The sequence below is a fragment of the Larimichthys crocea genome, chromosome II (assembly GCF_000972845.2).
Source record: "Larimichthys crocea isolate SSNF chromosome II, L_crocea_2.0, whole genome shotgun sequence".
In the NCBI taxonomy this organism is placed as follows: domain Eukaryota; kingdom Metazoa; phylum Chordata; class Actinopteri; family Sciaenidae; genus Larimichthys; species Larimichthys crocea.
Genome location: NC_040012.1, coordinates 11749207 through 11756374, shown reverse-complemented (window position 1 = coordinate 11756374; position 7168 = coordinate 11749207). Strand labels below are relative to the sequence as shown.

General features: G+C 40.2%; 1 protein-coding gene across 2 annotated transcripts in view; it reads left to right on the top strand.

Annotated features, from left to right (window-relative positions):
* The first annotated feature begins 1037 nt into the window (after nucleotides 1-1037).
* The window catches only part of mapre2 (microtubule-associated protein, RP/EB family, member 2), a 16005-nt gene continuing 9874 nt past the window's right edge, over nucleotides 1038-7168 (top strand). Inside the window, exons 1-2 of one of the 2 annotated variants that reach the window (XM_019264880.2) lie at nucleotides 1059-1155; nucleotides 4006-4033. The gene's annotated coding sequence lies outside the window, so the exon portion shown is untranslated. Of the gene's footprint in view, nucleotides 1156-4005; nucleotides 4034-7168 lie in introns of both variants that reach the window. The other variant, XM_010729177.3, reaches the window with a different exon arrangement.

The window sequence follows — 7168 nt, the reverse complement described above, 5'->3', positions numbered from 1 at the left end:
CTTGAGATAACAAAAGGGCGGTCTAGTATAATAAATCATTGCACATAAGATCATTCAGTGTAGCAATGTCAGAGGAGCTGAGGTCAACATGGTGATGGTTATCTTAGGTCTATAACATTTGATTCATTATACTGAGATATTGAATTAATTATATCTATCTCAGAAAACAAAGTTTTGTTATCTTGAGATCTTGAGAAAATTGGATAATTTTTTTAAGATCCTGAAATAACAACATTCGTTTTTTCAAGATAATGACATAAATAACGAGAAAACCTCTTAGGACTTCCGTAGAAAGGCCCTTGAAATTAACGTGTATATTTTTCCCCCACAGGAATTTAAGAAGGTAACAGTTAATGTGGTCCTGTAAATGTACACACAGGGAAGAAAATACAGTTTACTATTGATCTGTGTAATTTGTCCATGATTTGGAACGTTTTATAAATAAAAATTTAATATAAAATAAATAGTAATAATAAATAAAAATTTATAGTGAAAAATGGCCATCACAAATTCTCAAGAACCCAAGATCTTTAAATGTCTTGTTTTGTTTGACCAATTGTACAAAAATATTATATTTGTGACATTTTTGCATGGTTAAACCACTGTAACAATGCATTGTGTATAAATAAATTATTGCCAGTTTGTTGTTTAGTGGTTGAACCTCAAAACAGCAAAACACAGTGTAACATCTTGCACTAATATGCATAATATTTTTAGATTTGTCTATGTATTACTCTATTTTGGTTCTAAATCATCACATTTTACTAATTGATTTTGGCGTGGGGATCATTTTAGATTGTAGTGGCTTGAATTAATGTCGCGTTAAATAAATATTTATTAGTTTAGGGGGACATTTCTGCGTTTTTTTCTCTTGTAGGGAAAAGTGATGTGACACTGAGCGACAAGCGAAGAAAGCTGCCTTCTGCTGTTCTTCAATCATCAACGCATCGAGACGCGATTGGTCAAAACCACAACATATGTCGCTAACGGACCAATCAGCTGCAACACCGATGACGCTTGGTCCAATCAGCGTTAGCCCCGCTCTCTCTCTCTCGGGTACTCGGTCTTGGGGAGAATGAGAGCTTGAGGGTGGGGTGACTCAGCCGGAAAACAGCGAATTTCAACACCTTGTAACCTGCGGATCGGAGTTCACTGGTGAGTTTGCTTTGCAGCACAACTACAAGTCGGTTGTTGTTGTTGTTGTTGTTTTTTCAAACGCACAGTGTGGTGTTAGTGTGCAGAAAAACGGCGACGTACTGACGTGTGTGTCGGTGATTCGCGCGGTGATGTTACCCGGGGTCAGGGCACACGTCTGCTGTCAAAGTGTCGGCAGGCAACAAAATTAGCCTGACTGTAACTTGGCGTTTAGCTCAACTACACCTTACTGTGGTCACTGTAAGCACCGAGCCTGCCTCGGTTACACACTCTTCGTGTGTTTTGAACGTGTGCTAGCTCGCTTACAAATCATTGTTCCTCATTGAGCTGTCATTTTTTTTCTTCCAAACACGCCGAGCTAAGATCTGACCTAAAAAAGCTAGCTGGCTCAGATTTGAGCTGACCCGGGTTAAAGGAGCTCCTTTAAGGCGTTTATCTTAACTTTGTGTTGTATCTTTTATTTTAAAAAGAATGACTTAAAAAAAAGAGAGCTGCCTTCATTGTGGTTAAATCCTCACTTTGTATTTGTCCAGATTATTTAACTGCAACCTTGCAAATTTTTGTATCCAACCTACAATTCAAACTAACGGTGCTATTTTTTGAATGTTGAGGGCTGGATTTGTTGGGTGGAGCTGCCACCACCCCTCCTTTTTAACCCACCCACTTTGATTACCCGGTCCAAGAAAAAAAGGCTTTGGAGACATATGAATGGAGAGAGCGAACACAGCTCTTTCCTCTAATGGAAATAAGCTCATAACACACAACAAGCCTGGTGATTTTCATTGTAGCCTTGACATTACAAGCATTAAAGCAAGCATCCTCAAGCTGTGCATTAGCAACATGTAACCCCACCCTCACAAAATGCAACAAAGCAGCAGCTGGTATGGCTACATTATTATCTTGTTTTGCATGCTGTGTGCCTGTGCACCATTAACTACTTAAACCCTGCTCAAGTCTATTAGATGCATCACAATAAAAATACAAAAACACTGTTTCCTGAAGTTACAGCGCAAAGGCTTTGACCAAGCGGAAACCTAAGGCGCTGGTGCTTAAAAACTGTAATTTCACGAGCGGCCGCTTGAGACCGGCTGCAGAAGTGAGTCAATCGTATCGAAATGTCCAACTTCACAGCAGAATTCAAATGGTATTAAGGCTTAAAGTGTGACAGCTACACTGACAGGTAGGTGTCATTCGGCCGGCCTCAGATCCGCCGTTGATCGTCCACGTCTTTGCAGATATTTAGGAGGTGGAAGACGACGTAATCCAACAAGGCGACAGCCAGATGATGATGACTATGATGATTAACGGTGTTGCAGAAACCTATGGGTGACGTCACTCTCGTCTTTATACTGTCATCAGGCTTAACATGTAATTTGGCTGACGTTTCATTTATTCATTCTTAAAGGTACAGTGTGTAACATTTAGGGAGGCCGTCTTCATAACTGTTTTCAGTAGTATATAACCACCTTATGAAACGAGTCGTTATGTTTTTATTACCTTAGATTTAGCTTTTTTTTAAATCTATGTATATTGGTGCACAGCGTCCACCATCTCCCACCACTGGATGTATTACAGTAGCCTAGAATGGACAAAGGAGGGTTCGTGATTTCTTTTGGAGAAGTGGTTCATTGTTGTGATGACTAGAGCTGTCACGATACCAAAATGAGTAACCATGATACTACTACCAGACAAAGTATCACGATTCTGGATATTATCGCAATACTGCTGCCTTGTTTAATAATTATTATTTTTATGAACTGCAATGTATTTGTACAAGTTATAAATTCCTTATTAATTACTTATAATGTTGCTTTGTGCATGATAAACATAATACTGGTCAAGTAAGAATTAGACTAAAAACAAGTTTGAAACAACGAGTTTGGTTTTTTGAGCAAAGTTAGTGTAGCCACTGACGACGACGACGCAGCAGACTCGCTAATCGGGCCCGGTGCTTCTGCCATGGTGAGCGCGTTGTCTCGTGTTTGTGACTGAAAGCCGTGCGCGCGTCTGGGCGAGACAGAAGCGGAGCTGTCTTCACGGAGTTCGTTCTTGCCGGCAGAAACACACGAACAGCCAATCGGCTAACAGACGGGCGGACCCAGCGTGCGGAAACAGCCTATCACATCCTTGGACGTCACCAGTAACAATCAAACAGCCAATCATTCAGCAGCTGTGTAGTTCGGTTGCAGTAGTTGCCATGTTGGTTTGTTTACAAGGGAGTAGCATGCAGTGAGAAGCCGGGAGGAGAATAGAGGCGGCTGCTATGTATGGGAGTATAGTAATCCACGGTAGTACCGTCGTGTAGAATTTCTATTTGGTACTGCAGGGTATCGTGCAACTCTAGTGATGAAAACCTTTTTTGTCATGTGATGTGACAGCCACCTCTTCCACTTCTCCTAAGCGAAGAGTTTTAAGTTAAGTGTAATCAGAAATGACAGAATCTACCGATTAACGAGTCTTACACATTGTACCTCTAAGACAAGACAGGCTTTATTGACCCCACGCCAGGGAAATTCACTCGTCACAGCAGCTCAAGGTACAACACAGAGTGACAGATAAGCGTTTTACCTTTCAAGTAGACATGGTGTAAAAAAATGCAGCAGGGGGTTGAACCCAATTCAACATGTGGAAATGCACTGTGTTGGACAGTTAATATATTTAAGCACACATTTATAGTAGATTACCTTTCAGAGTTGTATTATAAGCCATTGTGTTGTGTTTTGGCATCTAATATGCATTATTTTACCTGAAAGGAGACACTTTAAACCTTTTGTGCTTTTGTTGCAATGTAACTGCAGATATGTTTTTTCATTTTTTATTTTTTTTTGCACACCAATGCCTTTTGTTAAGAGCGCCAAGGAGGACAACCCCTCTACAGGTGAAGGCGTAAGCAGAAACAGGCCTAGAGGACACTTGTCTCTCTTGTTATGGCCTTAAGTATTTGCTTTAATTCTTCAGCGTCATAGTCTGATCATTAGTTTGACACAGGACATGCATGCTTCACCTCCGTTAAGACACTGCCTGTCAGACTGGGAAGTGGCAGCCTTGGGATAGCTGTAGTACGGGGGGCCCATGTGAACAAGCACATAGTTTTTCAGCTCCTCATGAAGTTTGACCATGTTTGACCGTGTTTCCTGCTTGCCACCAGATACAAAGCGGACCATTGTGCTTGCTTGTTGTGTGACTGCGATGACACCAATCTGCTGCAGTTGACACTTCCCAGTCTGACACGGCCTTTTAGCATTACCGTAGTAGAAAAGTAGCACTAGCAGCATTGCATGCTTTTTGTTCTAAGCAGAGACATTTCTAGTGTCACATTTATCGAGATTAGCACTTGTTCATACCTTGTGCTCGGCTCTGCAGGAATTTGTGTGAAAACTAAAGAGTACTTTTCTCCTAGAAGAGGCAGGGGATCCACAAGAGATGGATGAATATCCTGCATTTCTAACACTGCCTTGATTTATTTCTAATACTTTCAAATCGCATGAAAGAGTAGCTTTAATACAAGGGCGACTTATTGTAGTCAAACGTGAAATCCGAGGCACATACATCGGCTTTGCCGACATGTGACTTTTTAAAACACCAAGTGTGATTCGTTTAAGCTGCATGAAATGAGAGTAACGATGTAAATTATGGCCACACATTTCTGTAACATGTTCTGCAACGTCTTCAAAGCAAAGCTTAACTGGAAGTCATTTACCAGAGGGGGTGACCTCATTTAGATGTGGCTTTACATATGGAGAATGACCAATAATTCAATTCATAATTAATTATAAAGTGGCAAACAAAAAGTTATCTTATGGCACTTTCCATTGTGACCAGGTCTAGTCCTTACTCTTAAATTATTTACAGAAGCTTAACAATTCCCACCATGAGCAAACACTTGAGTGGCTCACTGAGTTAAAGAGAGAGCGGGAGAGAGATCGAGACACAGCAATAAGATAACTATAAACTCGAATGGCGATATGACTAAAAGGTAGTCATAATGATGTTGACATCAGGCAGGACTGCAGCAGCCGACTCGAACAGTCTCTGATCTAGGTGTGACCATGATTCATGAGAGTCATGAGATTTGAAAGCTCTGGGGAAGAAGCTCAGTTGGTAACATGCACTGATGGGACACGAGCGTGTACAGATGGAGAAAGAGGAGAAGAAGAAGAGAACAGCTCGGTGCATCGCGGGAAGTCCCCTGGCAGTCTAGGCCTATAGCAGCATCCCTAAGGGATGAGCCAGCCCTAACTATAAACTCTACTCTTAAATGTGTCGAGGGTGTCTGCCTCTGAAGCCATACTGGGAGCTGTTTCCACAGAAGAGGAGCTTCATAGCTGAAAGCTCTGGCGCCCGTTCTTACAGGCATAGTTTAGTGACAATTGATTTAACTGGTCCAACAAGATAAAAAATGAAAACGAAGCTAAAACATTTATCTCTATGTTTGTCAGTATCACTTTAATAAAGCCTGTTGGCTCTGTGCAAAAGCTCCTCAACTTTATCCTGATGGTGGCACTAGAGGATCTGTTTTAAGAATGTGAATAAGAGTTGTAGGATTATGTTTTTGGTGATAAGTTAGAGGCCTCTAAAAGATGTTTCCTCTCTGTTATGGTGGGGTTTCGATGAGCTTGTACCAGAAGAAGCAACATGTTTCAACAAGACATTTTGCTGAGTGACGTGGCTGACTACAACAAGACTCCTTTATTGACTTATTTATCTTAATCCAGGAAAGTCAGAGGACAAACTGTTGACAGACACAAAAAGCGTTATCTGTAAAAATGTGAGCCGACCTTTGGATTGATGGTGGTGCTGGATGGATTGTATTGATCCTAAAATCTGTACCTGCATTTCTTTGACTGTTTTAAATCTACATAAAACCTTTTTTAAATAAAGATACGAATGAAAAAAATCAAGGCAGTCAAACAACTTTACAGCCTCACAGAAAAGCTGTCCCATCAGTGGAGTTAGAGGCCGTATGGACGGCCGAGCATACTTCTTGCATAAAATTCCTGCATTAAAACGTCATAGCTGTGTTGTATTGGCTCATGGTGCTGTCCTGTCCTGTCATAGAGCAGTTTTCCATCATGCCTGTTGAATACTGTGACCTGCTGGCCCCGCTTATCATTGATTACTAACCATGTTCATATCAGGTTGGACTGAGTTCATACAGATATTTTGATTATCAGGGGTGTAATGATTCATGTGACATTTGGATAAGTTGCCAGTCTCTTAATGCGGCAAACTTTCATTTCATTATAGTAAGAAGAAGAAGAAGTAGAAGGAGTACAAATATAGTACTAGATTATAAGAAAGCTGTAGTTTTCTCTGACTCATTGGGAGTGGGTACAACGCAAAACAAAAGCAGGATTTTAAAATGTAAAAATAACAGATGTGGCGACACAAACAAAGGGAGATAGCTTAGCAACCACAGGACTGCATTGTTGAGATTTTAAACACACCATATACTGAATTATGATCCTGGTATGAACCCATAAAGCATATTGTTACACCCCTACCGAATGTTTGTAAATTCATTTTCGAGCTAAACGATTAGTCTGGTTATCGACAGAAAATGAATCAGCCACACACTTGATCATCGTTTCATTATTTAAGTTATTTATCGAGCAAAAGAAATTGACCAGATTCAGCTTCTAAAGTTTGAATACTTGCTGGTTTTCTTCATCTTCTGTTATAGACAATTTAATATATTTGGGGTTTTTGACTTAGTCAGACAAAACAAGACATCTGCACCACAGACCGTGTGATCTTAAGTTCTTAAGCTGTCACCATATTATTATATTGCCATGGTCAAAGAAATTCACGATAATGATGTAACTGAGACATCTAGCAGTGGTAAATTAATTCCACTCAAAATCTGTTTGAGTGTAGCCAGTGTTCAAAACGAAGTTACACTGACCCACAAAGCGAGAACGGAAAGAAACAGAAATTATTTAGAAGGTGCTGGATTATTTAAGAGGCATATATGTGTTTTTAACTTGATATTAATATTTAATTTTATTTTTTT